Raw genomic sequence first — 17,991 nt, forward strand, 5'->3', positions numbered from 1 at the left:
TACTCACAGGTAGTCGTGAACATGTAAATTTCAAATTAAATCACCAGTTCTCTAAGAGGAGACAAGTACAAACTAACCACAGAGGGCATTACTGATGACAGGAAGAACTTCTTCACAGAAACTGAGGATTTCTGGATAGAATATTGGAGGCAAAAACTTTGGAATTGTTCCAGAGGCTGTTGCATGCTGTATCTCCTATGAAAGGATGAGCTACATGGGCCAAATGGCCTGTTCCATCTGTACCTATCTTTGTGATCTTGTCTTTGTGACTGCATGTATCAGTGTTGAATGCAGTTGAGGGGAAGATCCAGAAACCAAGCAATAATATCTGATGAGATCCTTTTGCTAATGAGAATTGTATTTTTTCTCTTAAATTTTTCCTCCTTCCAGTTTCATGTAGAATTTTTTCCTGCTCCCTTCTTACCAAAAGATGGTAACTGTCCCTGGAGTACACATCCTTACCTTGCCCAAGTTCCAATTCTTCATATGTATCAATAGGCTATTTGGGACTCAGTAAAAATCCTCAACCAACAAGTAGCCATTCTTTTGCACAAATCACTTTACCCTAGGGAATGAGTGCCTCTGTCAGCAAGCAAAAACCCATTACCTCGACCTCTGACACTCCTCCAGGATATCCACACACTGCAGAAAGTGTTCTTGAAATTTGCCTATTTGGTATTCCATACTGCAACCGTAATTAAAACAGGAATTTAAAATGCAAGACTGATGTCTTTATCTCAACATATTTCCATTCTAAATTAGCATATAGTGGCTTCAAATGAGCTGTTCAGATATCTAAAAGCTCAGGGATATGTGCATGATCAAAAAGTGTGTTGCACATCTAAGTATTGTTAACAGTCCAAAGTAATATTTGTATGAATCCATTTTGACTGCGCAAAATATCTGTTAGTTCTGCCGCTCCTTTTAAATAAGGAAAAGCTGTTTTCTTGAGTTCAGCATTAAGCTTAATCGGGCATTGTAAACTTTGGCTGAACTCTAGAAGTAAAACAATAAGAGACTCCCTTTCATTCCCTCAGATATTTGAATTTAAATGCTTTTAACAGCACTTGTGCAATTGGACAAATTAAGCGTTATTCACTTTTAGAGCTCAGTTAGAATGCAGGCCGAGGAACCCAAAGATTTAAACCTTTGGAAATCCATTCTCAATCTAGGCATCATATTTATAATGTCATGGTATGACATGGCTATTGTCTGTATCTAAAAATAGCAGGTGTGCAGTGCAATTTCAGCTTGTACAATATATGCTGGGTAATGAAGTGCGAGTGCATATGATAATGTGCTCTGTAATGGAAAGGTGGTTAGTTAAAACCACATTGCATTAGCTTTGGTTGAAATTCAGGGCTTGAACTAGTTGTGGATGATATTGAAGGATTGTGGCAAGTCACTGATCAGCGAAGGAGCTGGATGCTTCACTCCTCAACCTAGATGGAAGGTTACTGTTCTCAGGAATACTTCTGTTGGATGGTTATAGCAAGCTTTTGGCCACCTGTCCTAATGTTTGGCTTGATGTCAATTTTTGTCTGCTTACTGTTCTGTGAAGCACCTTGGGCTGTGTTATTGCGATAAAGGCACTATTTAAATACAAAATTAGAAGTATTAGATTTTCAGAAGCATGTTAAAAGGGTGCTCTGAGACGTAAAGAGGATGCTGGAAATTGCTGTTACAAAAGATGCTAAACACAACAGCACAACATTCTCTGGTCCTGCGATAGTAAGAGCACTGTCAGCAAAGAGATGATAAATTTAAAGGAAGCTAACAGGATTGAAACTTGTGATGAACAGACAGTAGCTAAAATATTCAACAATTACTTCCATGAAGTATTCATTAAAGCAGTCAATTTTGTCATAAAATAAAAGCAAAATACTGCGGATGCTGGAAATCTGAAATAAAAACAAGAAATGCTGGAAATACTCAGCAGGTCTGGCAGCATCTGAGGAGAGAGATGCTGCCAGACCTGCTGAGTATTTCCAGCATTTTTTTTATATCAATGATGTCATATCCTTCACAAGAAGCTCATCAAGTATAGTTACAGTCTTTGATATTCAAATAGATGTTCTCGACTAAATTAAAGGGCTTAAAACAAAACAAATTCTCAGGAATGAATGCTACTTATTCCAGGAAATTAAGAGAATGAGGGATTAGATTTTGAACAGTCATTCTGAGAACGTCATTAATGACTCGGAAGGTTCAGCTGGATTAGAAACATACTAATATAGTACCATCTGGAAAACTGCAGACTCATCAGCCTTATTTTACTAAAAAGTAAAATAATGGAATCGATTATCAGAAGGAAATGTATGGATTATTTCTACAATAATAATGCAGTAAATAGTATTGAATATAGATTTTGTCTGATTAATCTCATTGATTTGTTTTTTGAGGAAGTGATATCCGAAGTGAATGATAAACCTTAAGGCATGGTGTATCTAAACTTCTAGCCTTTTGACAAAGTTGCTTAAAATAGGCTGCTAAAATAAGCTTAATTGAAGACAAAAACTGGGGATGGATAAAGGGTAGGAAGCAATGAGAACTTGTTAGAGGGTGATAACAGAGCAGGGGAAGAATTGAGTGTCCCTGAGGTTGCTGATGGGATCTCTATTGTTAGTAATTTACATGGACAACTTGGATACAGAAGCTGGTTAAATTTGTAGATGATCTGAGAAGAAGGTTGAGTTAGAGGAAGTAACCAATGACATACAAAAACAGTTAGGAAAAACCTGTACATGGGAAGAATTGCAACAAATTAAATTTAATATCAGCATAGAAGTCCAAGGTATTGCACATTGCAAGAAAGAATGTGTGACATGTGAAAGAGAGGGAAAAAAGAGCTTTGACTTATAAAGTGCCTTTCATGACCTCAGGGCGTCCTGAAACACTTTGCAGCCAATGAAATACTAACTTGACGTGGAGTCATTGTTTTTTGAAGTCTGTAAATGCTGTGGAGTTTGTTAAGTTGAATGAGATGTGGAGGCATTAATAGACTTTGCAATTAATGCATACAGTCAGTGAGCAGCAAACTACATTGTTTAATCAGCAGAATGTACCGTGGATCACTGCGTATAATTCGACATTTGAAGCCTTCAAATATTATTGCAAAAACAGGTGTTGACTTATATGGTGAGTAGAAAATGTGATCCGCTGGTGTGGGTGGTCGCCATTTTGAAATGTGAAAAAAACACTGGTGATTCATCTAAAATTAATGTGGCATGCTTTATTGAATAAATTAATTCTACAAAAATACCTTTAACCACAATCAAAGCATTTAAAAACCTGTCAAATTCATTGTCATAGAGTCGTAAAGTTATACAGCACAGAAACAGGCCCTTCGGCCCATCATGTCCATGCCGGCCATCAAGCACCTAACTATTCTAATCCCATTTTCCAGCACTTGGCCCGTAGCCTTGTATGCTATGGTGTTTCAAGTGCTCGTCTAAATACTTCTTAAATGTTGTGAGGGTTCCTGCCTCTACCACCCCTTCAGGCAGTGCGTTCCAGATTCCAACCACCCTCTGGGTAAAACATTTTTTCCTCAAATCCTCTCTAAACATCCTGCCCCTTACCTTAAATCTATGCCCACTGGTTATTGACACCTCTGCTAAGGGAAAAAGTTTCTTCCTATCTAACCTATCAATGCCCCTCATAATTTTGTATACCTCAAACATGTCCCCCCTCAGCCTTCTCTGCTCTAAGGAAAACAGCCCTAGCCTTTTCAGTCTCTCTTCATAGCTGAAATGCTCCAGCCCAGGCAACATCCTGGTGAATCTCCTCTGCACCCTCTCCAGTGCTATCACATCCTTCCTATAGTGTGGTGCCCAGAACTGTACACAGTACTCCAGCTGTAGCCTAACTAGCGTTTTATACAGCTCCATCATAACCTCCGTGCTCTTATATTCTTTGCCTCGGCTGGTAAAGGCAAGTATCCCATATGCCTTCCTAACCACCTTGTCTACCTGTGATGCTGCCTTCAGTGATCTATGGACAAGTACACTAAGGTCCCTCTGCCCTTTTGCACTTCCTAGGGTCCTACCATCCATTGTATATTCCCTTGCCTTGTTAGTCCTCCTAAAATGCATCGCCTCACATTTCCCAGGATTAAATTCCAGTTGCCACTGATCCGCCCATCTTACCAGCCCATCAATATTGTACTGATATCTAAGGCTTTCCTCCTCACTATTTACGACGCCACCAATTTTCATGTCATCTGCGAACTTACTTATCATACTCCTATATTCACATCTTAATCATTAATGTACACTACAAACAGCAAGAGTCCCAGCACTGATCCCTGCAGTACACCACTGGTCCTGTAATTACCTGGTTTATCCGTGCTACACTTCTTGAGTTGCTTTAAACAGGCTCCAGAAGCTGGCTGAGCGTGTCTACCCTGAGGCACAGTGTGGCTTTCGAACAGAGAGATCCACCATTGACATGCTGTTCTCCCTTCGATAGCTACAGGAGAAATGCCATGAACAACAGATGCCCCTCGACGTTGCTTTCATTGATCTCCCCAAAGCCTTTGACCTTTTCAGCAGACGTGGTCTCTTCAGACTACTAGAAAAGATTGGATGCCCACCAAAGCTACTAAGTATCATCACCTCATTCCATGACAATATGAAAGGCACAATTCAGCATAGCGGCGCCTCATCAGGCCCCTTTCCTATCCTGAGTGGTGTGAAACAGGGCTGTGTTCTCGCACCTACACTGTTTGGGATCTTCTTCTCCCTGCTGCTCTCTCATGCGTTCAAGTCTTCAGAAGAAGGAACTTTCCTCCACACAAGATCAGGTGGCAGGTTGTTCAACCTGGCCCGTCTAAGAGCGAAGACCAAAGTACGGAAAGTCCTCATCAGGGAACTCCTGTTTGCTGATGGTGCTGCATTAACATCTCACACTGAAGAGTGTCTGCAGAGACTCATCGACAGGTTTGCGGCTGCCTGCACCGAATTTGGCCTAACCATCAGCCTCAAGAAAACGAACATAATGGGACAGGACGTCACAAATGCCCCATCCATAAATATCGGCGACCACACTCTGGAAGTGGTTCAAGATTTCACCTATCTAGGCTCAACTGTCACCAGTAACCTGTCTCTCGATGCAGAAATCAACAAGTGCATGGGAAAGGCTTCCACTGCTATGTCCAGACTGGCCAAGAGAGTGTGGGAAAATGGTGCACTGACACAGAACACAAAAGTCCGAGTGTATCAAGCCTGTGTCCTCAGTACCTTGCTCTACGGCAGCGAGGCCTGGACAACGTACGTCAGCCAAGAGCGACGTCTCAATTCATTCCATCTTCGCTGCCTCCGGAGATTCCTTGGCATCAGGTGGCAGGACCGTATCTCCAACACTGAAGTCCTCGAGGCGGCCAACATCCCCAGCATATACACCCTACTAAGCCAGCGGCTCTTGAGATGGCTTGGTCATGTGAGCCGCATGAAAGATGGCAGGATCCCCAAGGACACATTGTACAGCGAGCTCGTCACTGGTATCAGACCTACCGGCTGTCCTTGTCTCCGCTTTAAAGACGTCTGCAAACGCGACATGAAATCCTGTGACTTTGATCACAAGTCGTGGGAGTCAGTTGCCAGCGATCGCCAGAGCTGGTGGGCAACCATAAAGGCGGGGCTAAAGCGTGGCGAGTCGAAGAGATTTAGCAGTTGGTAAGAAAAAAGTCAGAAGCGCAAGGAGAGAGCCAACTGCGTAACAGCCCTGTCAATCAATTTTATCTGCAGCACCTGTGGAAGAGTCTGCCACTCTAGAATTGGCCTTTATAGCCACTCCAGGCGCTGCTTCACAAATCACTGACCACCTCCAGGCGCTTACCCATTGTCTCTCGAGACAAGGAGGCCAAAGAAGAAGAAGAAGACTTCTTGTATAATGGTACCACATTCGCTGTCCTCCAGTCCTCTGGTACCTCTCCTGTGGCCAGAGAGGATTTGAAAATTTGTGTCAGAGCCCTGCTATCTCCTCCCTTGCCTCACATAACAGCCTGGGATACATCTCACCTGGGCCTGAGGATTTATCCACTTTTAAGTTGGCTAAGACAGCTAATATATCCTCCCTTTAAATGCTAATATGTTCAACTATATCACAATCCCCCTCCCTGATCTCTACACCTACATAGTCCTTCCCCAGAGTGAACACAAATGAAAAGTAATCATTTAAAACCTCACCTATGTCCTCTGGCTCCAAACACAGATTGCCACTTTGGTCTCTAATGGGCCCCACTCTTTCCCTAGTTATCCTCTTGCCCTTAATATGCTTATAAAACGCCTTAGGATTTTCCTTTATCTTGCCTGCCAGTGTTTTTTCATGTCCCCTCTTCGCTCTCCTAATTTTTTAAGTGCCACCCTACACTTCCTATACTCTTCTAGTGCCTCCGCTGTTTTCAGCGCTCCAAATCTGCCATAAGCCTCCTTTTCTTTCCTGATCCAACCCTCCATATCCCTTGACATCTACAGTTCCCTGGACTTGTTGGTACTACCCTTCACCTTAATGGGTACATGTTGGCCATGAACCCTCACTATTTCCTCTTTGAATGACTCCCACTCACCTGATGTAGACTTTCCTACAAGTAGCTGCTCCCAGTCCACTTTGGCCACATCCTGTTTTATCATATTGAATTTGGCCTTCCCCCCAATTCAGTACCTTTATTTCTGGCCCCTCTTTGTCCTTTTCCATACTACCTTAAATCTTACAGTTATGGTCACTATCCCCGAAATGCTCTCCCACTGACACTTCTACCACTTGTCTAGCTTCATTGCCTAGGATTAGGTCCAGTACTGCCCCTTCTCTTGTAGGACCTTCTACATATTGGCTCAAAAAACTCTCCTGTATGCATTTTAAGAATTCTGCCCCCTTTAAGCCTTTTGCACTAAGACTATCCTAGTTGATGTTAGGTAAGTTGAAATCCCCCACTATTATTACCCTATTATTTTTACACCTGTCTGAGATTTGCCTACATATCAGCTCCTCTATGTCTCCCTGACTGTTTGGAGGCCTGTAGTACACTCCCAGCCAAGTGATTGCCCCCTTTTTGTTTTTAAGTTCTGCATCTGACGCAGAGTTCATTGAATTCATTCTGAGTCACTTTGGCTATGGCATCTTCGTGAGAATCCCACTCTGAATCAGATGTGGTGCTTTCAGTTTCATAATCATCCCTCCACAACAAATCATCTTCCTCTCCATCTACTGAATTGAATATTCTGCATTTTTGAATGATCTGTTGACAGTATGTGCACTAATAGCATCCCACAGTTTGATGACAAAGCCACACAAAACATCAAGTGGGGAAATGTGCATTTTTCCACTCTTTGTGTCGGTTTTTTCTCCATCATCCATCCACCTATTCCATTGGGTATGAACATGATCCCTGAATGGCTTGTTGATGCATACATCCAAAGGTTGAACTATGGTCTTTTGACCCCTGGTATAACTGCAATGTGGGTGTTATTTATTTGCAGGCACCTCTTGATCTCGTGGGTTATATGGCATCTGAACAAGTCCCACACTAATAAGCTGCATTCTTCACGCAGGCCACTGGGATGCCTATTCCACACATTATTGATCCATATCTTCACTCCATTCTCATCCATCCGACCGTTGGCATGGACATGCACAAAAACTCCTGCAGGGTATTTGATGTTCAGCATGGTTTTACGTTTGAAAATTACCATAGGCTTTAATTTTGTTCCATTGGCCATGCAGGCTGTTATCACCGTGAATCCTGTCTTTTCGTGTCCTGTCGTTTTCACTAGAACTGTTTTCAAACCTTTCCACTCCACAGTTCGATTGCTGGGCATATCAAAATTCATGGGCGTTTCATCCATGTTGTCAATGTGGCATAATGCGTAATGGTGTTTTTGCTGCTGTCAGATGATGAATTGTTGGAAACTGGTAATTTTGGCATTGAGGTCTTTTGGTAGTCTCTGAGCAATCTTGGTCTTCTACCGCAACACTAAACATTTTTGTTCCACTAAGCGGCTACACCAACTAATCATTGCTCTGAAATCTTTGCTGGACTCAGGGTTTGATTTGGCCCACTTCAGTGCGTATATACACATTGCATTTCTGGTGACGATGTAACCATTCTGATGATTTTTGAGGACCCATTCCAATACATGCTTCTCAAGATCAGGCCAGTGACTGATCCTGTTCTCATGGGGCATTTGGGCTTGGACATCATCTTCAGGGTGGATTCCTCCTTCTATTCTCACACCAGTTTACCACTAAAATGAACTCCCTTGCCACAGCACAGTTATTTGACGTGTTCGCAAATATTGAAACCAGCTTCAAACTTCATTGGCTTTTCTGGAAGACCCATTTCTCTTCATTGTTCACCACACAACACACACACACAGCTACAGCACTGGCATCTACCCAGCAATGTGGAAAATTGCCCAGCTATGTCCTGTGCAGGACAAATCCAACCCAACAAATCCCGCACTATCAGTCCACTCCCGATCATCAGCAAAGTGATGGAAGGTCTCATCAACAGTGCTATCAACTGGCACTTGCTCAGCAATAACCTGCTCACTAATGCTCAGTTTGGGTTCTGCCAGGGCCACACAGCTCCTGACCTCATAACAGCCTTGGTCCAAACATGGACGAAAGAGCTGAACTCCAGAGGTGAGGTGAAAATGACTGCCCTTGATATCAAGGCAGCATTTGACCGAGTGTGGCACCAAGGAGCCCTAGCAAAACTGGAGTCAGCGGGAATCAGGAGGAAAACTCTCCACTGGTTGGAGTCTACCTAGCACAAAGGAAGATGGCTGTGGTTGTTGGTGGTCAATCATCTCAGTCCCAGGACATCACTGCAGGAGTTCCTCAGGGTAGTGTCCTAGGATGGGTGCAGCTCCAACAACACTCAAGCAGCTCAACACCATGCAGGACAAAGCAGCCCGCTTGAATGGTACCCCATCCACCACCTTTAACATGAACTCCCTCCACCACAGCTGCACAATTGCAGCAGTGTGTACCATCTACAAGATGCACTGCAGCAACTCACCAAGGCTCCTTAGACATCACCTTCCAAACCCGCGACCTCTGCCACCTAGAAGGACAAAGGCAGCAGATGTGTGGGAGCACCACCACCTGCAAGTTCCCCTTGCAAGCCACACACCATCCTGACTTGGAACTATATCGCCGTTCCTTCATTGTCGCTGGGTCAACATCCTGGAACTCCCTTCCTAACAGCACTGTTGGTGTACCTACCCAATGTGGACTGCAGCAGTTCAAGGAGGCAGCTCACCACCACCTTCTCATGGGCAATTAGGGATGGGCAATAAATGCTGGCCTGGCCAGTGATGCCCACATCCCATGAAATGAATAATAAAAAAAACTTTGCAACACTGCCTGTATCACCTGCTTGATCCCTTGCACCCAGTTATAAGGTAAGTAAAACATGCATATATGGGGCAAAAAAGTGTGGCTGACTACTAATGCAAATATAGCATGTCGTGGCTGAAAAGAGGGTTGGGGTGGGGGGGCTCGACTTATACATCATGTATATGCAAAAACCTGATTTTTGGGGCAGGAAAAATGGGCTCGTCTTGTACATCGGGTTGACTTACACGCCATGAACAACGGTAAATCAGAGATTATCATGCAGAAACTGGTTAGACTGCACCTTCAGTACTGTGTAGAATTCTGGTAAATAAGACACAAGGAAAGTATACAAGCCCTGAAGGCAATGCCAGGAAGCTGATCTCCAGAACTGGCGGATTGAGCAGTGAGGGAGTGTTGGGGAATTGACTCTTTACTCTTTAACAATAGGCAGCTGACAAGGGACCTTCACAAAAATATATTGAAAAAATATAGGAAAGGTGAACAAAATAAAGGAGATAGGGCATAGGTTCGGATTGATGTCAGGAAGAAACTCTTCAGGCAAAGAGTTTGTATCATTTGCAGTATGTTTTCGGGTAGGGCAGTAGAGTTGAAATTTTAGACATGCAGGAGCAGGAATCATACTGCACAGAAGGAAGCCATTATGCTCATGATGTCTGTGCCCACTGTTTTGTAGAGCTATCCAAATAGTCCCACTCCCTTGCTTTCTTTTCCCATAGCCCTGTCAATTTTTCCCTTCCAGCATTTATCCAATTGTCTTTTGAATGTTACAATTGAATCTGCTTCCACCACCCTTTCAGGCACTGCATTCCAGATTATAACAACTTGCTGTGTAAAAAAAATAGTTTCTTCATCTCGCCTCTGGTTCCTTTGCTAATCACCTTACATCTATGTCCTCTGATTACTGACCCTTATGTTACTGGAAACAGATTTTCTTTTATTTACTGTGAAGTGTAAAGCTCTTTGAGATGTCTGGAGGTCGTGAAAGGAGCTATATAAATGCAAGTCTTTCTTCTCTTTACTCTATCTAAGCTGTTTATGATTTTGCATACCTCTATCAAATCTCCTCTTAACCTTCTCTGCTCTAAGGAAAACAACCCCAGATTTTCCAGTTTCTCCACATAATTGAAGTTCCTCATCCCTGGTACCAATCTATTAAATCCCTTCTGCACCCTGTCTAAGGTCTTGACATTTTTCCGAAAGCGTGACATGCAGATTTGGCCACAATACTCCAGGTGAGGCCCAACCAGTGTTTTATAAAGCTTCAGCATAACTTCCTTGCTTTTGCACTATATTTCTGTATTAATACAGCCAAGGATCCCTTGTGCTTTTTAACAACCTTCTCAACTTGTCCTACCACCTTCAAAGATTTGTGGACATACGACTTGCAGAACTCCCTTTAAAATTGTACCATTTAGTTCATGTTATCTCTCCTCATTCTTCCTACCTGAATATGTCACCTCACACTTCTGTGCATTAAATTTTAACTGTCATGTGTCTTATCATTTTCACCAGTCTGTTTGTCGTCCTGATGTCTGTTACTATCCTCCTCATTGTGTACTACATTTCTCATTTTGTGTCATCTGCAAATTTTGGAATTATGCCCTGTATACCCAAGACCAGATCATTAACATATATCAAAAAGAACAGTGGTCTTAATAGCAACCGTAGGGAAACACCACTGTATACTTTCCTCCAGTCTGAAAAACAACTGTTCACCACTACTCTCTGCTTTCTGTCCTGTAGTCAATTTTGTATCCAACCTGCTACTGTCCTTTTAATCTGAGGGCCTTTAATTTTGCTGACAGGCCTGTTATGTGGTACTTTGTCAAATGCTTTTTAAAAGTCCATATACACAGCTTCAACCACACTACCCTCATCAACCCTCTCTGTTACGTCATCAAAGAACTCGATCAAGTTAGTCAAACATGATTTTAACAAATCGATACTGACTTGAAATTATTATCCCATACTTTTCCAAAGGCCAATTAATTTTGTCCTTAATTATTCTCTCTAAAAGTTTCCAAACCACTAACATTAGGCTAACTGGCCTGTAATTGATGAGTTTATCCCTTTCCCCTTTTTTTAAATGGGGCGTAACATTTGCAATCCTGTAGTCCTCTGCCACACCCCAATCTCCAGGTGAGGATTGGAAGATTGTGACCAGCAGAACCTCAGCAATTTCCTTCCCTCTGAATGCATTTCACCAAGGCCGGATAACTTTTTCACTTTGAGGACTGTCAACCTTCTAAGTATCTCCTCTATCTATTTTAATCCTATCCAATAGCTCTCCTCCTTTACTTCTACATTGGCAGCATCCTCTTGTCTGGTCAAGAGAGATGCAAACTATTCAAGCCTTTCCTTTTTTAAACTAGCCTTTCACTGTTTACGGGTTCCTTTTTATATTAGCCACTAATCTATTTTCATACTCTCTTTGACCCTCATATTGCCTTTTTAGATTGTGTCTATACGTTCTGTGTTCTATATTCAGTTAGTTCGCTACTGCATAATGAATCTACCATTTGTCATAAGTCTCCTTTTTCTGTATCATTTTAACATCTTAAAATTATACGTTTTTACTATTTCACCCTCAAGGGAATGTGTCTACTTTGCATCTGCACCATCTACTCTTTGAAGACCTCCCAATGTTAAATTACTGTTTTGCCTATAATTTTTGATTCCAAACCACTTGGGACAGAATCCTTTTCAACTCACAGAAGTTAACCCATCTCCAGATGAGTCTTTTTACTATTGATTGTCCCTTGTTTTTTTTTCCATAGCCATTCAAAACCTGATGATACTTTGATCACTGTTTCCCAAATGCTCTTTTTCTGAAACATGCTCCATTACCTCACTTCATTCCCAGAACTAGATCGAGCATTGATTGGCTGGAAGCACACTGATCTAGAAAGTTCTCTTATACACATTTCTGGAATTCCTCCCATCTTTGCCCTTTCCACTGTTACTGTCCCAATCTGTATGTTCGGATCATTGAAGTTCCGCATTATCACTAATCTGTAGTTCTAGCATCTTTCTGTAATTTGCCTGCAAAATTTGCTCTGCTATCTGCTTCTCACTATTTAGTAGCTTATAGTATATACATGGTAGCATAATAGCTCTTCTACTGTTTCTTAATTCTAACCAAATAAATTCTCAACCTCTTTGATCTTCCCTCTCCAGTGCTCTAATAGTTTCTTTGATTAATATTGTCACCCCTCCCCTCCTTTACTTCCCGCCCTATCTTTCCTAAATGCCTTGTAGCTTGGAATATTATGTTCTCAATCGTCCCCATCTTTGAGCCAGGTCTCTTTTTTTTTCACTTTATCATAATTCCATGTGATGTCTTGTACCTGCAGCTCACCAACCTTGCTGTGTGCATTTGCGCAGATGCACTCCAAACCCATGTAAGACTGCCTTGCATTTTCAAGTGCACCTTATTTCTCCTCTAATGTTTCACCCTGGTGCCCACTCTGCTGTCAAATTAGTTTAAACCCTGCCCCACAGCTTGCTGAAGTTGTGTCTCATTAAATTAAACTTCATCTAGTTTATTCACTGTTTGTTAAGATTAAGTTTTCTGGTTGAGTGTAGCTATGACTGTTACCCTTAAAATCGATGTTTACAAGCTGCCTTTTGACAATTGTTAGTTGTGTGCCATATTATAAAACAATCATTTAATTTTATGACTGTAATGGAAGTAGACAACTTCTCCTTGGAGTTGCTCAAAGTAAGAGGGAAGCAAACTAATTTGTTTGCACTCACTTGTCCTGAATAATGCCTGTAAATTGATCTCAGAAACGTTGTAGCATTAAAAATAAATGGCAGGTGAGGGCTGGATTGCAACATTCCCCAGCCGACAGCTTTCATTTTCCCTGTACTAGTATTTTTCAGTTCTCAATTTATCAGCAAGATTGGCCATCACTCTGAATGTCTGCAGCTTTTAGAATAGATAGTGGCAGCAGTGCTCAGTCACATAAAATCAACTGTGCTGGAATCTTTGTGGGTATAGATTAAGCCAACCCATATCAATTCCCATTTCTCAAATAACCTGATGCTTTTAACACTGTGTAATGATTTTTTTTTTATTTTAGTGAAGAATGGGCTCTGATACTATGGAGAGCACAGCAGAAAAAATACAGCCAAGGTCCTAAGGATTAAAGGAGGAGGATGTTATAATTTTTCATGCGTCCAAAGAGATCATTCTTTCCTATGAAGTGTCCTTGTACTTTTAATTTTTGACAGTTACAAGAATACTATTTTTTATATTTAATGCATTTACTCCGACAGTATATTCACAATGCAACATTCGCTATGTTACAGCTTTTGGTTGGGCGATTTATTCTTTGAGACATAGATCTAATAAATCAATAACTGGTTAGGAAAAGAGGCTGGTTTCAGTGGTTCACCTAGATAGAATCGACCTTGGAACTGATTGGAACACATTTTAAAATCAAGGTTTCTATGTCATATTGGTTCATGTTGCTACTAGTAATGAAACAGGAGAGGAATGACAACTGTGTGTTATCTTAGAAAATATTCTTCATGTGGATTGCATCATCAGTGAGGTGCAATTTTTTTGCCATTACTTACTTTAGCATGAGGAGGAGGAGTCATATAACTGTAATATCTTAGAAAGTACTTCAGACTTTCATGTGGTTTGTGTCTTCACTGAGGTGTAATTTTATTGGTAGAACTTACTTTAGGAGAGGAGAAGGATTCATACTTTTAAAAAATAATTGTATTTGTATTGGAAAAAAATCTCATCATACCTTTCCTCTCCTGAAGTAATAACTCATGTTGCTACTGTTTAGCCCTCTGTTCCGTCATGGTATTTGATCAACTTTAAGAGCAGCAACAATGAGCCCAGCCTTGTCCAAATAAGACCTCCATAAGCGTGTGCATGATAAATTGCTGCACAGTGATCAAAGTAAGGAACCTTTGCTCATTTGCTCTCTCAAGCTCTCGTATCTTTTTGAATGCCACCCTCTTATCTGAAGTTGGATGGTGATGTACATCCTCCTGTGCCAATGTGAGCCTTGTGCTGTTGCCAATGCCAGTTTGATTTGCATTCCTCTTCTCTTTATATCATCCAACAACCTTTTCCTTGCTTTTTCTCTTGGTCTTTGATGTATGAGTGTATTTACTTTGGTTAGATGTCTTTTACTCTCGCATGGGTTCAGTTCCCCACTCCAGAGATTTGAGCACATAAGCTAGGCTGGCACATCAGTACAGCACTGAGCGAGTGCAGTATTTCAGAAGAAACATTAAACTGAGTCCCCATCTGTCCTATCAGGTAGACATAAAAGATCACACAGCTCGATTCAAAGAAGAGCTAGGAGTTCTCCAGGTGTTTTGGCCAAAATTTATCCCTTAACCAAAACCCTGTAACAGATGATCTGTTCATTTATTTAATTAGTGTATGTGGGACCTTAGTGTGTGCAAATTGGATGCCACATTTCCTACATTGAAGCAGTGGCTACACTTCAAAAAGTACTTCATTGGCTGTAACATGCTTTGGGGCACTCCGAGGTTGTGAAAGGCACTATGGGCTGAATTTTACCATAGGCGGATGGTACTTCACCACCGACGTAAAGACTTGAGGGAGGAGGTCCCGCCTCAGTGAGCTGTCGGCCAATCAGCAGGCCGGCAGCTCTTAGACCCAGCAGCACCACCAGGAGTGGTGGGCACTGCTGGGACTGCAGCCCAGCCAACGCCATGGAGCCAGGACTTCAGGTAAGTTGGGCTTGCCTCGCAGGGAGGATGATCAGTTGTGGCAGCGAGGCAAGGGTAGTCTTTTGGGGGTGCGGGGCTGTCTTGGGTCCCGGGGGTGGGTTGGGAGGCAAGGGTGGCCTTCAATCGGGCACCGTGTGCCCGACTGCCTTGGCACCTCCCCGGCACACAGAAAGGCTGGCAGCTATCGCTGGGTGGCCTTTCATGTCCCCAGCACGCCCGCTTGCCACGGGTAAAATACCCATGAAGGTGGGCGAGGACCCTTAAGTTGCCATTAAATGGCCACTTAAGGGCCTTGATTGGCCTTGGGCGGGCGGGAAGTCCCCCCCCCCCCACCCGACCGCCATAAAGTTGGCCAGAGGCGGGAGCAGGGCAGGAAGGCCTCCCGGAGCCTCCCGCTCAATTTTATGCCGCACCCATGCCACCATCCAATCCGCTGGGGCGGTGTAAAATTCAGCCCTATGTAAATGTCCTTACTTCCAACTTTCCATTCTTGCCCTCCACCCATATGTCCAAAGTATTAGAGTTTCCATTTCTTTATCTTTCTGAGCTCATTCTTCTGGTTCTTAATGTTTTAAACAGCTATTAACTAGTTTTCTTTCATAGTCCTTAGGACACAGGTTTTTTCTGTATCCTCATATCTCAAGGGCTTGCAGAATTACTGTATCTTCTTCATTGTCCAAGCTTTGTATCCTTAGAAAGCTGTTGGCCCTTTGATACTTTTTTGCAATCTCCTTATCTTTTCACATTGCAGATAGCAGAATTTGCTGACTTGATTGCTCTCCTCTTTCTTCATTTGTGTGTCAATTCCCCTTGACTTTTGCTGCATACCATCACCTTTTTATACTTGAATTTCAACATCAGTTTCCTAAGAGCATCTTATGTGACTGGTATTTCCAATAATTCCTGTAGTTTTCTCTTGTCTTTAACTATGAATATGCAATTGTCTGTGCGCTTCAGATTATTCAACTATCCATTTCCAATTTTCAACTTGTGTGCCTTCTTTATTTCACATAGACACTGAGCATGTAGTGGAGAAGAAGTTTCTCCATCCTGAATTCTTCTGAGAGTACAGTGCGTCTCTGGTTTACTTTTTTGTGCATATTCTCAATAAGTCTGACAATGATTTGGGAGAATTCCATCCCTTGCATTGCCTTGCTTAGTCCAGGAATGCTGCATCCAGCTCCTGTACTCCCACTACCACAAAAGCTCAAGTTGGGTGACACAAAACAGACCAGAATTTGTACCTGAGGCCTTCATGAGCTGAATGCAATGCTTTTTTTAAAAAACCTTTTCAACTTTTACAGGAAGTTTGAAATAATAAATTAATTGAAAAATACAGATGTCTAGTTGTTCACAGAGAAGTATCTCAATGTAAATTAATGGTTAAGGTGCATTCAGATATCAACGAGGGACCTGAACTAATTTGTAATTCATTTTTGACCATCTGTTCTTTTGTATAATATATATAAAAGGAGACCATTTTCCCCCTTTGTTTTCCTTCATGAAAAATGTATGTCATTGCACAAGGGTGAGCTGACTACATGAATGAGGAGAATGCAATGAAGAACAATGATTATTTGGTATCACAGGTATAAAAAACACAGAATGAGCAAGAAAACAATCTAGATTTTCTAACACTTGAGTGTGCAGCTCTCAGAAAAAAACAGATTCATCTTCTTAGATGATTAAAGGGAAGCAATGATATTAGCTTTTTCAAGTATTACGTGAAGCCAATAAGATCTCATAAATTTTTGAGATTTCTGAGTGCCTTTGTGGCTACAAAATTAGGCTCTGTAGTGCCTATAGCTTTGTAGCTACGGGTGCTGTTTTGGCCCTAAAATGGTGGCTGTGCTCTGTGCACGTACACTTGCAGTGCAGCCTGCGCTGAAAGCCATTTTGGTGCGGACGTTAGGACTGAGTGCAGGAAGTATGCAGAGTCAGCAGATTGTGATGTCAGTCAGCACCGAACACTGATTGATGCTGGCACTGCCATTTTTAACCTTGCAGCTCCAGCTAATGCCCGGTCTTAAACACACACAGCTGAATATGCATTCAGCAGCACAGGATCCTCACACCAGTGCTTTTTAAAGGGATCAAACAACTTGGAGGTTAGTTGCTGATTAATTTCTACTGCCTCTGTCTGCGTTTGGTGGTTTGCAGAGTTAATTAAAGTTGGTGAAGTCGACTGGAAGTGGTGCTGCACATGAATTCAAGGATTCTGGTCAGGCCCCTAGTCATGGGTGCTATAGTTACCTTCCTCCTTGGGTTGCAGTATGAGAGGAAGATGGAGCAGAGGTAGCAAAGAAGAGGACAAGTTGCTTCCAGAGGTAGGAGAGGGAGAATGGCTCTCAGAAGGAGGCTTTATCCACCTAGGGTCTTCATGAAGCATTTTTCTTACCTTAACTTAAGGCAGGAAAAGTGGGCTGAATTTTATGTGTCACCCTGGGACTGGTTCGGAGGCGGGGTGCCCATAAAATTACGATGGGAGGCGGGGAGCAGAGGGCCTGTCGCCTCCCCATCGCATTGCAATTTTGTGGTAGGCAGGATAGGTTGAAGGTGGCCTTCCTGTCCAGAGGCCAATTGAGGCCCTTAAGTGACCTATTAATGGCCTGATTGCAGGTAAATAATTAATAATGGAAAATTGGGAGATGGCAGATGAATTGAACAGGTATTTAGCATCAGTCTTCACTATAGAGGATACAAGTAACATCTGAGAAATATCTGTAAATCAGGAAATGGAAGGGAGGGAGGAACTCAAATAAATCACCAGGGAAGTGGTACTGAGCAAATTGTTGGAGCTGCGGGCTGACAAGTCCCCGGGTCCTGATGGACTTCATCCTAGGGTCTTGAAAGAAGTGGCTAGTGAGATAGTTGATGTGTTAGTTTTAATTTTCCAAAATT

The 17,991-nt window shown here is 42.3% G+C and overlaps 1 protein-coding gene across 9 annotated transcripts in view; it reads left to right on the top strand.

Annotated features, from left to right (window-relative positions):
* Positions 1 to 17,991, top strand: part of fhit (fragile histidine triad diadenosine triphosphatase) — a 1,297,392-nt gene that overhangs the window by 373,314 nt on the left and 906,087 nt on the right. For 2 of the 9 annotated variants that reach the window (XM_068051603.1, XM_068051606.1), the window contains one exon: positions 17,098 to 17,198. The exons of the other annotated variants lie outside the window; for them this stretch is intronic. The gene's annotated coding sequence lies outside the window, so the exon portion shown is untranslated. The remainder of the gene's footprint in view (positions 1 to 17,097; positions 17,199 to 17,991) is intronic. 9 annotated transcript variants of the gene reach the window in all.

This window comes from Heterodontus francisci, chromosome 19 (genome assembly GCF_036365525.1).
Source record: "Heterodontus francisci isolate sHetFra1 chromosome 19, sHetFra1.hap1, whole genome shotgun sequence".
Classification (NCBI taxonomy): domain Eukaryota; kingdom Metazoa; phylum Chordata; class Chondrichthyes; order Heterodontiformes; family Heterodontidae; genus Heterodontus; species Heterodontus francisci.